The following is a 13934-nucleotide window of genomic DNA, read 5'->3' as shown; positions in this document are numbered from 1 at the left end:
GTCAGGTAGGCAGGCAGTAAGGCAGTCAGGCAGGTAGGCAGTCCTTAATGGGTCATGAGGCTGCATGGAGTGATGACGCACCAGTCCATTGTCCTCTTTTTCCCCCATCACCATGTTTGTACTGACTCTTAAATAATGAAACTTACATAACAAGGAATGTATCGATAACACAGCATATATTATTTAGCCTGTATTATCTTGTTAGATATGTATATTGCATAAATAAACTGTGATGTTTAACTTGTTGCACTTTTTTCTTGTTTGTGATCTCTTAAATAACATTATACAACATGTCTAATCCACATCACTCTGTTATACCACATGCATAATGAATGTCAATCAACAAAGAACATAGGGATACAATTACATAACAAATATATATATATATATATATATATATATATATATAGAGAGAGAGAGAGAGAGAGAGAGAGAGAGAGAGAGAGAGAGAGAGAGAGAGCGAGAGTGTTGCAGTTGTTTGTCAAGCCTCTTTTTCCTTCAGGGAAAGTAATGTTTTTACGTTCGTCTCCGCTCAATAAAATCTCATGTAGGAAAATACTGCTTAATTTTCATTTGCTGTAGTATGAATCGTATGCTAAAAAATTAAAGATAAAAAGTATATAAAGTATTTCAAAACTTTTTTACACGAACACCGACAAAGCACCATGCGTCACGTAAAGACGATCAAACCCTACGATACGAGAAAATGTTTAAAACTGTGAAATGTCCTCTAACGGCTGCACACACACACACACACACACACACACACACACACACACACACACACACACACACACACACACACACACACACACACACACACTGGAGAGAGAGAGAGAGAGAGAGAGAGAGAGAGAGAGAGATTCATTGTGCTGAAAGGATTAAAAGTGTGAAATCACTTAACTACGCAGGAATTCTCAAACCTAAGTAATCTAGCACTGGGGAAAATATAATTCTTAGCTCAAGCATCGGGAGTGAACAGGTTAAGCGCGAGCCGAAATTTGTGGTTAGTGTCGGCTCTGTACCGTTAGCAGTGGAGGAACCGACACAACTATATAGTTCGGTTCTGACCAGCTGTGCCATTGCGGTAAGCCCTCGTGTTTACTGTTGTCGACTACCAGCGTGTTTCAAACCTGCCTTGCAATTTAGAGAGAGAGAGACCCTAATCTATAAACTAATTAAGACAAGGCTTGTAAATCTTCCATCGTTCTCATTTTACCTTATATTTACAGACGACTGATGCTATTCTTTCCTTTGGTTAAAGTCTATTACGCTTTTCTCTCCCTGACATCAGACCATCTTGTTTTACTTGCTGGAGACATCGCTGGGTGATTCTTATTACCGCCAGGCTTATACAAATCCTATTTATGAGACTAAATTTACAGGTTTCAGACTCAGGGCTTAAGATTTATGTTTTTAACCCTTCAGCATGAATACATATTTTTCTTTTAACCCTTCAGCATGAATACATATTTTTCTTTTTGCTATATGATTAATTAAGATCATTTTATTCAGCTATGGAGACTCTTAACTCCTCCAGCTCAGAAAGTCTCGCCTAAGTTAAAAGCGTCTGGAGATAGCAACACTTTAATAAAAAAAAATACATTACGGTGGTGAAGGGGTGCAATTTTGTAACCGGCTATTTTCTGACTACCGAAAGTAACCTGTCAGTGTAATACATTAGACTCCAGGCATGCAGTTTTCAAAAACAAGTACCGGTAGGCCTTGTAATACGGGTATTCAGAATGTGGCGTCTCTGTGTACCGTACGATACTTGAATATAATTGCTTCGTGAGAGCAAGAACGAAATGGGGTTAAAAGAATGAAAGCCTGAGACCTTGAGCTACACACAACACTTAATTGGATGCTTGGGTGGGTCACAGGTGTAGGCAGAATGAGGAAATTAGGACCGAGATACAGGTGAGAAGATAAGGTGAAGGTGTACGATTCGAGAGGACGGGGGGGGGGGAGGGGATGAAGTATCTTACAATGGCAGGAAGGAATGGTGATAAATGGTGAGAATAAGGAATGGCAGGAAAGAAAGAAGTGCAAGAATAACGTGGAAGAGATTATAAGACGGCGGGGGGGGGGGGGTTGTTAATTCAGGTGAGAGGGCAAGATGGAGGAGTACACATGAGGTGGTTGGGGGTAGCCTGGGTTTGTGGTAGAGAATGACGATAAGTTGTAATAATGAGGAAAGGAAGACCGAGAGAGAATTGAGAAGATAAAGTGAAGTTGTGCATGAGGAAGGGCTGTTTCGGATGTCATAAGAGAGTGGGGAGAGGAAAACTAAGAAATAATAAAATGAGATTTCATGAAGAAGGGCTGTCTGGGGTTGTGGAGGAAAGAAGCACTGAGTTGCGATAGTGAGGTGAAAATGTGGAGAGTAAGATCGAGAATGGGATGGAATAATAGGGAAGCACATGTGGGAGGGCAACTTGGAGTACCAGAATAGGGTGGTGATGACTTCTGAAGGAAAAGCTTGAGTGACTTTGAATATGAGACACGTATATCAGAAATGAAAGGGGCTACGGGTATTGGGGAAAAATAAGCATAGGAAAACCACGAAGTTAGTAGAAAGATAAAATGGATAAATACGTGAAGGACAGCAGCTTGGAATGGTAGGTGAAAGCAGTGATGAGGTGTAACAGGTGAAAAAAAAAAAAAAAAGGAACCGAAAGAAGGAGTGAACAGTTAGAGAGAAGAGATGTGGTAAAATGAAGTACTGGACTTGTGAATTTAAAGATGGAAATGGTGCTAACGTGATGATAATGTTGTTAATGATGATAGTGAGACTTGTAAGAAGGTCGGTCTAAACACCTGCTAGCGAGGTCAGGTGGGTCACAGGTGTGGAGATGATACACCTGTACACCTGCCTTATTACACCTGGAGGCCAGTGCTAATCCACGGCAGCTTTAAGGAGAAGAGATGAGAGTTTAGGAGAGATTAAACTTTATTACCCACATCTTTTATCTATTGCTTCTCCGAGTTAGAGCAACACATGGCATCACAATCACTCGCATGCCACTTACTATGTACTACAGGTTTAGTTCCCAAAGCTCTTGTATATTATTTTTCTAGGATCCAGCAGGATATGGCATCACCCCTACTCATACATAACTTATCTTACTGGTATGCACTACAGATTAATGATCAAAACATTCTTGATATACAAAATTCAGACAATTATATAAAAAGGGGAAGATTTAATGACCAGTCTGGGTGTTTCTACATATATCAAATTCTCATGCTGCCCATCATCATGTAGTGTTTATTCTTAGCCATTTTCATCATCATAACTTTCTTCGACACTAAATCAACACTGTAAAGTTTTGGCCAGTAATACTTATACACACCCGGGATTCCGGGAAAAAGAAGCCTAACTTTTGCAGATCAGTTTACTATTACATCCTTTGGTTTTGACAATGTTTATAGAAACTATCGATACCGATTATACTTACACGTAACCCCCTTCATAAATAAATCTGCTTCTCCACACACACACACACACACACACACACACACACACACACACACACACACACACATACACACACACACACACACATTTAAATATTCTCTGTTCCACATGCACATTACCAGTTCTGCAAATCTGCTTCAGTATACAGTACACTCCTCTACACTAACAACCACTGCACTAAGGTTGCATATGCCTCTTTACGCATGCAAAGTATAGTGCATAAAGGAGAGGAGTGTTTAGGTGGCAAGTGGGTGTGGTGTCGTAATGAGATTGGGTATCTTAGTACAAAAAAGTTTGCATGAACTGCTTGATTATCACTTTACTTATATTTGCAGATTAATGTATTATATATATATAGATAGATAGATAGATAGATATATGGAGCTACGATTTTGTATAACTTGAACAATTAAAATTCTTTTTCTCAGATTTAGTTATATTCAGTGAGGAAGTTCATAATGAATGTTGTAACTCCCTCAACTCTCTCTCTCTGTCTCTCTCTAAGCTGTATATCGATATTTGTTTGTTTACTTATCCAATTGTCTATCTATCCAACTGTTTATCTATCTACATAGCCTATGCTTCAGTTTGCATTCTCCCTCTCTTTAAATGTTGATCTAACCATCTACACATGTATCTGTCTATCTATCTACCTGTCTCTACCTATCTGTCTTCCTACCCGCCATGCCCAACCTCCGAGAGCTCCATCAATGACGTAATGTAGGAGTTGAAAGGGTCACTGTGTTCTCTGCCTCCCGCATATCTCCGCTACCGGGAACTCTCACAGCCTGAACAAAAAGTTATGGCCGTAGTATGCACACTAAAGGTATCATCGTACTGAAGGGGCATTGGAGGGAGTCTGGTGGTGACAACAAAACACTGAGGAAACATCGAATTAAAAGGACTAATAAAATTTGCTTGCAACCCTTTCACTACTATGGATGTCTCTTAATCTGAACATATCGCCTGAATGTAGCAAGACTAAAATACTGAAAAATTATGAGACAAAGGGTGGTACCAGAATCTTTCTAACACGTATTATGAGTGGACTATCTTTCTAGCCCGTATGGAATCATCTTGTCGCAGCTGAATATAATAAGAGCTCATGGTACTTAAACTATTCATGAATTCATTCTCACCCCATTATCAAGAGGGTCTATCCTATTCTAAATAAATTAGTCTAATACAAAAGTTAGCAATCTTCATACTCAAGGGTTTAACAGAGACTTTCACTACGATGGGTCTCCTAATATGAACAAAGCCGTTTACCAGTAGTAGTAGTAGTAGTAGTAATAATAATAATAATAATAATAATAATAATAATAAAAATAATAATAACTACAAAGCACCCGGACAGTAGCAACAAAGCACTCAAAGAGCGATTATCTCCGTAAACGCCAATTAAAAAACAAAAAAACATACCAATATATAAGTAACCGGTACTGCTGTAATTCCCCATGTCTTACCAGACGATTACTTTTGTGGTCTCACATTGCCAGTTGATTCCGCTGTCTTTTTCTGCCCTGTTACACAATTTCAGATATGAACATACCTTCATTACCTCCGGTAAACTTTGATTTCCTGCATCCAAGCCCGGATTCACCTCAAAACCAAACAAACCCATCCTTTACCCACTACCCACCTAGCCATCAAATTTAACCGATATCTTAAAACTTTTTTTTAATATCATTGCACAGCGACACACCGACAGCCATGGGTGAATACATAAAAGAAGCAGCAGCAGCAGCAGCAGCAGCAGTAGTAGTAGTTGTTGTTGTTGTTGTTGTTGTAGAATAATAATAATAATAATAATAATAATAATCTCCCCGAAGTTCTGCCAGAACTCATGCAATTCGTAACCTACACCACTAAGGCCCACGGAACAATCCAACATTCAGCCTACTGCGCATCATCGCTGGAGTTGCCAAGATAATAAGTTTCACGCCCCTTTTAAAATCTCTAAGTACGATGACACCTTTTTTAACAATAAATAGAAATGGTCCGCCTGTAGAAGTTTGCCTCCTTCACCTACCCCATTTTTGAGGAGGTGATTCTATATTGTTCTCTCTCTCTCTCTCTCTCTCTCTCTCTCCAGTTTAGTACCAGCCTTTCCTGTCACAATGGTTCAGTTTCTTGTTTCTTCTACTTCTCTTTTTTAATTTTTTCTTCCAGTGAATGAGTATTTTTCTCTTGTTTCTACTGGTTCTGTCAGTAGCTATACAGTACAAAAAGTACCCAGTACAGATGTAAAGAAAGTCTGCTCCTGCTTAATGTATGTCAGTGGCTGTCTGAGATGAACTCCTTCCTATTGTTCCTGTAATGACAACCTTGGGTTTCAACAGGCGATATAAAGGAAGTACCAAGAGAATGACGGCCGTATTCCTTCGTCACAATGATGTTATCATTTTCTATCTTCTGGGAGAGGATTTTGAGAATGAAAATAACAACCCCCCCCCCCTCAGCAGTTTATGCCACAAGACAGTTATGTTTTTCAACTTTCAGCATCTCCCCCATCACCTATGTCTCATCTCAAACTCTTGTGGTATTGTTTCGCCACAGAACGAATTTGCCATTCTTTGGGTCTGGCCGAGGGACGGGGAGATAGCGGTTATTGTTTTTGATTTCACAGTACCTCCAAGTCAAAGGTGTGACTGACGAGGAGAACCCAAACATTACCTCAAATAACGATACAGAACCTTCGATTAACGAGTCAGGTCCCTATTCTTAGTCCTGGTGCTGGAGAGGGACGCCTTCATGTGATGGCACCTACTGTATATAACTGCGCGGCTCAACTGTATACAACGTCCCTCAAATGTCCCTGTCCCTCGAAAGGAAAATGGTAGGCGGCAGAAGAGGGGCAACTTAAACCTGCAGTCCGACGAGTTCACTTTCAGATGAGCCCAGGGTTGCAAATACTGCTATAACTATTTTCATTTCTAGGTAACATACAGTAAAGAAGGCCCTAACCAAAGACTGCGTGATCAGCCTAACCTAAAACATTAGTTGTCATCGTAGAGAAGGAATATGGCCATCACTTCATAGGTACAAACTACATCGTGTGTTGATACCCATGTGACCTTACGACCAAGGGCCAAAATTCACCAACACATACTCTATTCCTTGTCGTAATTACTGTTTGTATTTTTACAGGAAAACATGGCAGAGAAAAGTACAGAAAATTCCTATGCATCTTGTTCTCTCTGTAAAATTAAATGTTTTGTGAACATCAGCCCAGGAAATAATCAGTGCTGATGAAGACGAGTATTGTCTTCAAACCCTATAGTCTCGATAGTCCTAAGTTTCAATAAAATCGTCTCGGAAGCAAGAACAAGACGGAAAACCGCCATCGTAATGACCTTAACTTCTTCAGTGTGGTACGATGGTGCTATAATTTATTCTTGCAACCTCCAGAAGGTTTCGTTCAACGCAGGAAAGACTTCTCGTACAGAAGGGTTAATCAGAGGATACATCTAACTCCAGTTTAAAAAGTTCCTTCTGAAACTAATAACAACTTCTGAAGACAGCAAGAGTTGATTCAAAAGACCTTATCGTTCTGAAATGGTAGAAATGGGTCATCGCTCTGACAGTATTGTGGATATATCGTCTATTGAAATCCTATGACCAAGGCTGTCATTACGCGAACAATAGCACCGATTCCATCCCAGACAACTACTGACATACATACCAAGAAATGTTTCTCTGTATTTTATCGTTCGAGTACGGTATTCTTAGGCCAATGGTGGATATACTGTACACTTTCTCTTAGTGTTGCATCGTTTCAATACTGTTATGACCGACTCTGAATATAAAGTCAACGGCAAAAATCATTTCGTGATATGGCTATACTTTTGGCTCGGATTGAAGGCTAGAAGATCCGTTCTCAAGGTCACATTGTTTCGTCTACAACATCCAGCAGAAGACTAATCTCAATTGCCCAATAACGTCACCAACTGGGCACCATCCGTATCTATTGTGATACGTTAAGCTGCAGATGTAGATTAGACTTAGGCTTTGAAGCTAAATGCCTATGCGCTTCTTGAATCCACATTTTCAGAAAACCTAAGGTGCAGGGGTGGACGTGTAGCAGCTGTATCAGATCCGGTGTTTTTATATTTGTAAAAACTTAATACTTCATGAATAGTCAAATAGATATAACTATAGTGCATAAAAAATTTACCGTATATTCAAGAAAGTAGGTGAAGACAGTAACTGAAATCAATGACTAGAATACTGTACCGGTAACGTGCCTCTGACCTAGATAATTATTAAGCAACACTATGAACGAATGGATAAGCAATTAACCCCTTCAACTCAAAGACGCCAAGTTATACTCTTGCTATTTACAGATGATTTAATTCAGTTCAGTAAATATATATATATATATATACGGCTTATACTGTCAGATGGAATAGATGAAGCCTTCATTTACCCCTTCAGTGCACGACGTGTGTTTTCGCCTAAACTTAATATATTAAGAGACAGCAAGAAGTGACGTCGTTTGGCTGTGAAATACTGCACTTGCTTTGCATTTATTGTCGGCTGACAACAGACAATTTTACGATGCTCGGTCGAAACCCAGGGCGCCAGAAATCTTAAGAACGATCACCATTATTGCTGTGACCGAGATAAAATAACTTCGTATCATATTCCAAATTAAGGAGGACATATTTATTCAGCTTCAGGAACAAGCCGCAGTCAAAGCGTCAAGCATGGGTAACTGAGAGCACCGATTCGAATCCTTTGCCAGGTCTTGCTCAGAATAATGATGATGGACGATGCTGTCATTTGTGCGTTAATTATTCCCTACAGTATGATGCCTTATTTTTATATTTTATAATATCCACCACCTGACGATTTTACTCAACTCAGAACGGACCTCTCGTACTGAATGGGTTAATGAAGGCTGTACCTAACTCCTCCAACTTGAATTACCTCTCCTAAGCTATATATAATCGTCAGGGGGTAGCAAAAATAGAAGATATTGTCAGGTTGAACGGAATGCGAGAAAAGTATCTTTGTAAACTGGTCACAGCGGTCAATTAACAACCTTATCTTCGTGACACCTTCACTGAGATGACACATAATTTGCTTTTATCCTTGGTACCGTGTTGTGGGAAGGGGTCGTCATTGAGCTGGGACAAAGTAGTGTCTAGGGGTTCTTTTGTCGGCCACTCCTCGTAGGACACGATGACGGCAATAGATAAACCAACATACTGGCATAAAATAAACTAAAGATATATAATTATAATACTGTACTTATTCGCTAAAATGGAAAACTGTTTACATTCACTACAACGTCGAAAGTAAGCCTCTCTATGATGAAGTCTTATTTAATTCGCTAGTTTCCTTCAAGCGGTTTTATTTCGGTTAGGAAAGATCCCTCATAAGGTAAGGGTTAATAAAGGAAATATGTAAAACCTTCAGCTCAAAATCTTTCCCGAAATGAAATGAAAATAGTCTGACGACAATGAGTAAAATACTAGACTTCCTTGTGTAAGGGGTTAACACTCAGTATCCGCAAGTAACAAATTCACAGACAGGCAGACAAACGGATGGGCAGATAGATAGACAGATAGACAGGAAGACAATAAATCGAACCATAAACATTTAATACTCACCTATTCGCTAAGAAATCACACAGAATGCACACACATGCGTCGTCGATAAAATTATAAACACACTCTCGCGGTATAAGCACACCGACGATTAAACACTTTGTAAAATAAATAATCCTTAAACCTAAGTTCGTGAAGTATATAAATACTATAAAAAATCGATCGTGTTCATGGCAGAAAACTTGGCTGGAAACTGCGGGGCTGCGAGGTGTGTGAGCGGTGAGCTGGGGTGGGGAGGGGCAGGGCGGGGCTATGTGCGTTGAGGTGCCGATGAGGGTTATTCCTCAAGAGCTGCGAACACGCGTAGGGATAGTGTTTTCGTACATTCAATAGGTGAAAATCTAAGCCTTATGCTTGTTATCTGAGGATGCTTTGTGCCATCTTTTACATGATTTATTGTCTCCGCCAACGAAGTTGGAGGAGGTTATGTATTCACCTATGTTTGTTTGTCTGTTTGTCCAGACGATATCTCCAAAAGTTCTCAGTGAATTTCAGTGAAATTTTGTGGGAAAGTGGACCATGGGCCAAGAAAGAATTGCTTAAATTTGGGGCCGGATCCGAATCCTGCAATGGCATTGGCGAAAGTATGCGCTCGATGTGTACTTTCTAGTTTGTCATGTTACATTTTGCTATTATTTTGCACATTATTGATATTGTTTAGCACTGTCTTCCTTACCAGTATATTTCTGCATATAGCGTGATGATATTGTACAGTACGTCATGTATGAAAACTATCGTTATTAACTCTTAAACCTTGGACGACGTACTACCTAATTTACTGTGGTTGACACCAGAGAATTTCATCATTAGGAAACCTCCAGGAGTCTGCAGGTTACAAGGATAAAAATAAACAAAGCCAAGTTGTATCTTGTAATGCATAAAACTATAATATTAAGTGCTAGGAAACCCAAGTCGTCCATGCCGGATGCTGTCCTCTTGACGTAGTAATGTCCGAGTTTTTCCGTACTTAAATACCCAAGAGTTCCCTTATGTTGTTTCTTTTTACCTGCACATGTACCGTAAAAAAAAATACACATAAAAGGAATATATATATATATATATATATATATATATATATATATATATATAATTAACCTAGTTTGCCTACACACCCATACCCAGGTATAATCACTAAAATATTATTTTGCTGCACTTTTGCGGAGAAGATACATTATGACACATCAAACCAAAAATCTGATAACACCTGAGTTATGGTGCATGCTAGAGGTCGGCCGTCACAAGCTGCCAATTGCTATGTGATTTAACCTGCGGTTGCTACATTATACTGCAGTGTGTCTGCATGCACAATATCCTTCGTGATACAGATTATGTATTATTATATAAACAAATCTGTGTAAACCATATAATTATATTTATTTAAAACACCTGAAAACAAAGGGGAACTGCAAGGCTTGGTGAATGACTTTGGGAGTGTATGTACGAAACGGAACCTAAAGGTAACTGTTGGGAATTGTAAAATTAAGGTCTTTGAGAGAAATGAAGTCATTGAATGTACAGTGAGGCTGGATGAGGAGGAAATGGAAAATATGAGTGCGTTTAAGTACCTCGGTAGTGTGATGAGTGAGGATTGAAGTTTAGAGGGAGAAGTGCTTGAAAGGGTACAACAGGGAAGAAAGTTTCTGGTTCTTTGAAAGCAGTGATAAGGAACAGGTAAATGAGCATGGAAGTAAAAAGGTCACAGCATGACAGTATTGTGATACCAGCTCTAACGTACGGAAGCTTGGACCTTGTTGGAAGGGCACAAGTCGTGAGTGAGAGCATTGGAAATGAATTGTTTGAGAGGAGCATGTGTTATTACACGGGGAGACACTCTAACAAATGAGGAAGTGAAGGAACTTTGAGGTGTGGGTGTGGATGTGACAGAAAGCGTTAGGAGAAATACATTGAGGTGGTTTGGCCACGAGGAGAGGATGGAAAGCGAGATACTAACGAGGAGAGTGCAGGCGAGTGAGGTGGAGGGGGGAGAGGGAGGGAGAGGCCGAGGATGAGACGAAGGGATGAAGTGGCGAGGTATATGACAGAGGGAGGTGCGAGCTGGGAGCAAGGCAGTGAAGTGGCATTTGACAGGGCGACATGGAGTTGATTTGTTTGTGGCCACCCCTTACGGGATTGAGGCGTCTGGCATTAGATAGACAAATCGATAGACAATCCGAAACAGCCATAACCAAGCGGTGTTTTCAACATTTGAACATGCGAATCATCAGTGAATGATTCTACTCCAGCTCCGAAGCTCAATTCCGTAAAGAGTGGCCCACTTCTGTTTCCAGTGTCAGATACACTTTAATCAGGTAGCACATCTCATCTGGTAGGTCAGTGCTACTGTGTTAAATACCACTGACATTGTCTGAAATGTTCAATACCAGTCACCCTCAGTCAACCCTAATTCTTACCATGTTTAGCATAACTGATTTCATTGCTTGTTTCATGACTCATTCATCATTACACCAAGCCATTTGCGTCACTTGTACAATGCACATTTATTGTCTTAGTGGATGTTATCCTATATCAGCCTAAGGGGGTTACGTAAAAACCTAGCTGGGGGCGAAGACCCCCCCTTCCTGTTAATGATTATGTGATTCACCTCAGCGTGCATACCTGGTCATGACTGGTAAAAACTGCTTGAAATTCATAATTTATGCTACTGCTAGGGCTATTGTTGGCGCATGCGCATTTTAGGATCGTGGGTTGACACTGGGTTTTTGTCGGTAAATCTATGCCGTTTTTAGGTTATCTTACTGGTATTTAATTAAATTTCTGTATGTTACCCGTTAAATACTAGACGTGGTACAGGGAACATCATATTAGTCCAACACTGCATCACAGTGAGAAGTATCAACCTTAAAACCGATCACAGATTTTGTCGCAGTGATCGATCGGAACCAAGGTTGACGAAAGGGCTGCTGATTGACTGTACACTACTCGCCATGTTCAGAATTACGTTGCACCGCCCGCCATGCTCCTTCCATACCAATGTCACACAGTAATTTAATTTCATATTGCATAACCTACCCACTTCACGCATTAATGGGACACCTTAAAAAGACGTCTTCCATTGCGTGAGAGAGAGAGAGAGAGAGCGCGCGCGCGCACACACACACACACACACACACACACACAAACACACACACACAAGATCTATCGATGTTTTGTAATTTATCATATAGCTATGTACGGATTTCTTCCTTTCCTTTTCACTTTAACACTTTAAAGATGCCGTCTTTATGTACAGTAGCTTGTTCTCACTCATACCAGGCAATTTTATTCAGCTCAGGAGAGTCCCCTGGCAGTGAAGGAATAATAAGTTACAAATAGCGCCTCCAGTTCAAGCAACCTGTCCTAAGTTAAAAAAAAAAAAAAAAAATCGTCTCCATTGCATGAAACAAAATGCAAATGTGCTCCTGTGGCTGGACTGGTGAATAATGATGACCTCAGTGCGGTTCACCAATAATGCAGGTGTACTAACTAAACAGGCGAAGTGATTTGGAGGTCTCAGAACCTCTCCTCCTCAAATGTTAAACCCCTTGTGCTTAGCGGTCTTAATGACTCTCTTGCAATCTACGGGCATAATTATATTTTCATTAAAAATATTGTGAACAACTAAAACAGAGTTGGCGTTGAAACTTCAGTTCCTCACACTTGGTGTGTATAGGAAACACTGCTTGATGATCATTATTATTTTTTATTACTGAGTTACAATTGTGCTTATTTTGCATTTCCAGTCCTGATGCACAGAAACTTGTTGACAATAGCTTACTCTCATAACAAAACTGATTCTTGAGTGAAAATAATATTGTGGTAGCCTACTATCGGCAACAGAAGTCTTGTCGCCTGCTTCTCTCCCTGGACTTTGGAAATTAGTCCGATGAATCCAATACAAACGTCACTGATCATCTGTGGTCAGACTCATCAGTGATGGTTTGCTATATTTCACCGAACTGGTTTTCAAAGTTCATGGAGAGAGAAGCAAGAGGCATCTTTGGGAATCTGTTGCCGACGGTCCCATAATACTACCTATGAAGATATGAACTCGGCCAACAGCTAACTTACAGAAAATGAAGGGGGAACTAACAACCTTGGGTAAAGTATAACCGATGGTCGGAGTGGCTGAATGTGTACCGACAAAGAATGTAACTGGGGCATTACGGTGGAAAAGAATATTTAGGAGTAATATGTATAATAAATCGCTGTGTGAATGGTGCTAGAAAGCGTCCTAACTTACAAGTATACGGGCATAAAGTACGAGTATTGCAGTGCCAGTAGGCTATTCTCACCAGCTTAGGAAATTTTCCAAAACCATTTCCTAAAGGGATTATATTGTATATTACGTTATTATTCTCTGGTACGTTATTTTTTTTAATTAACACTGATTTCACAAATGATATACAAAATGAACTACGGTCCCAGACACAACTAAAAGAACAAGGAGATGCTGGGAGCCTTCTCCGCCCACGGCCCGTATTCTCGTCGACTTATGAGACCTCTTAGCACCTTTTCCGTACCCATGTATTTTGCATTCAGCACCTTACCATTCTCTTCGATCCTGTTTTTTTTTTTTTTTTATCTTTTTTATGCCAACATCGATTGCTTAAAAAACACTGAGATCAACGTGGCCTATATGGAAATAAATCGGTAAGGAAAAGGTCTTAAACCCTTCGATAAGGCTACGTCTTCTGTATTCTTGTTATTATAGGGGACTTTATTTACCTTAGGTAATTTTTTTTTTTTTTTTAACTGGAGGAGCTTCATACAGCCTTCGTTAATCCCTCCACTGCTAAAGCATTCTCTTAAGGTAATTAAAATGTCAGGTAGTAGAGAGA

At 39.9% G+C, this 13934-nt stretch overlaps 1 protein-coding gene across 7 annotated transcripts in view; it reads right to left on the bottom strand.

The window, feature by feature from the left end:
* LOC145406856 (uncharacterized) overlaps nt 1-9276 on the bottom strand; it is a 560030-nt gene extending 550754 nt beyond the window's left edge. For all 7 annotated transcript variants that reach the window (XR_013898600.1, XM_080277963.1, XM_080277968.1 and 4 more), the window contains exon 1: nt 9100-9276. The gene's annotated coding sequence lies outside the window, so the exon portion shown is untranslated. The remainder of the gene's footprint in view (nt 1-9099) is intronic.
* Between the last annotated feature and the right edge of the window lie 4658 nt (nt 9277-13934).

The sequence above is a fragment of the Coenobita brevimanus genome, chromosome 71, assembly GCF_032717465.1.
Source record: "Coenobita brevimanus isolate Jiangsu-jjx chromosome 71, ASM3271746v2, whole genome shotgun sequence".
Taxonomy (NCBI): domain Eukaryota; kingdom Metazoa; phylum Arthropoda; class Malacostraca; order Decapoda; family Coenobitidae; genus Coenobita; species Coenobita brevimanus.
The sequence above is the reverse complement of the archived record's forward strand: the minus strand, read 5'-3'. Positions and strand labels throughout refer to the sequence as shown.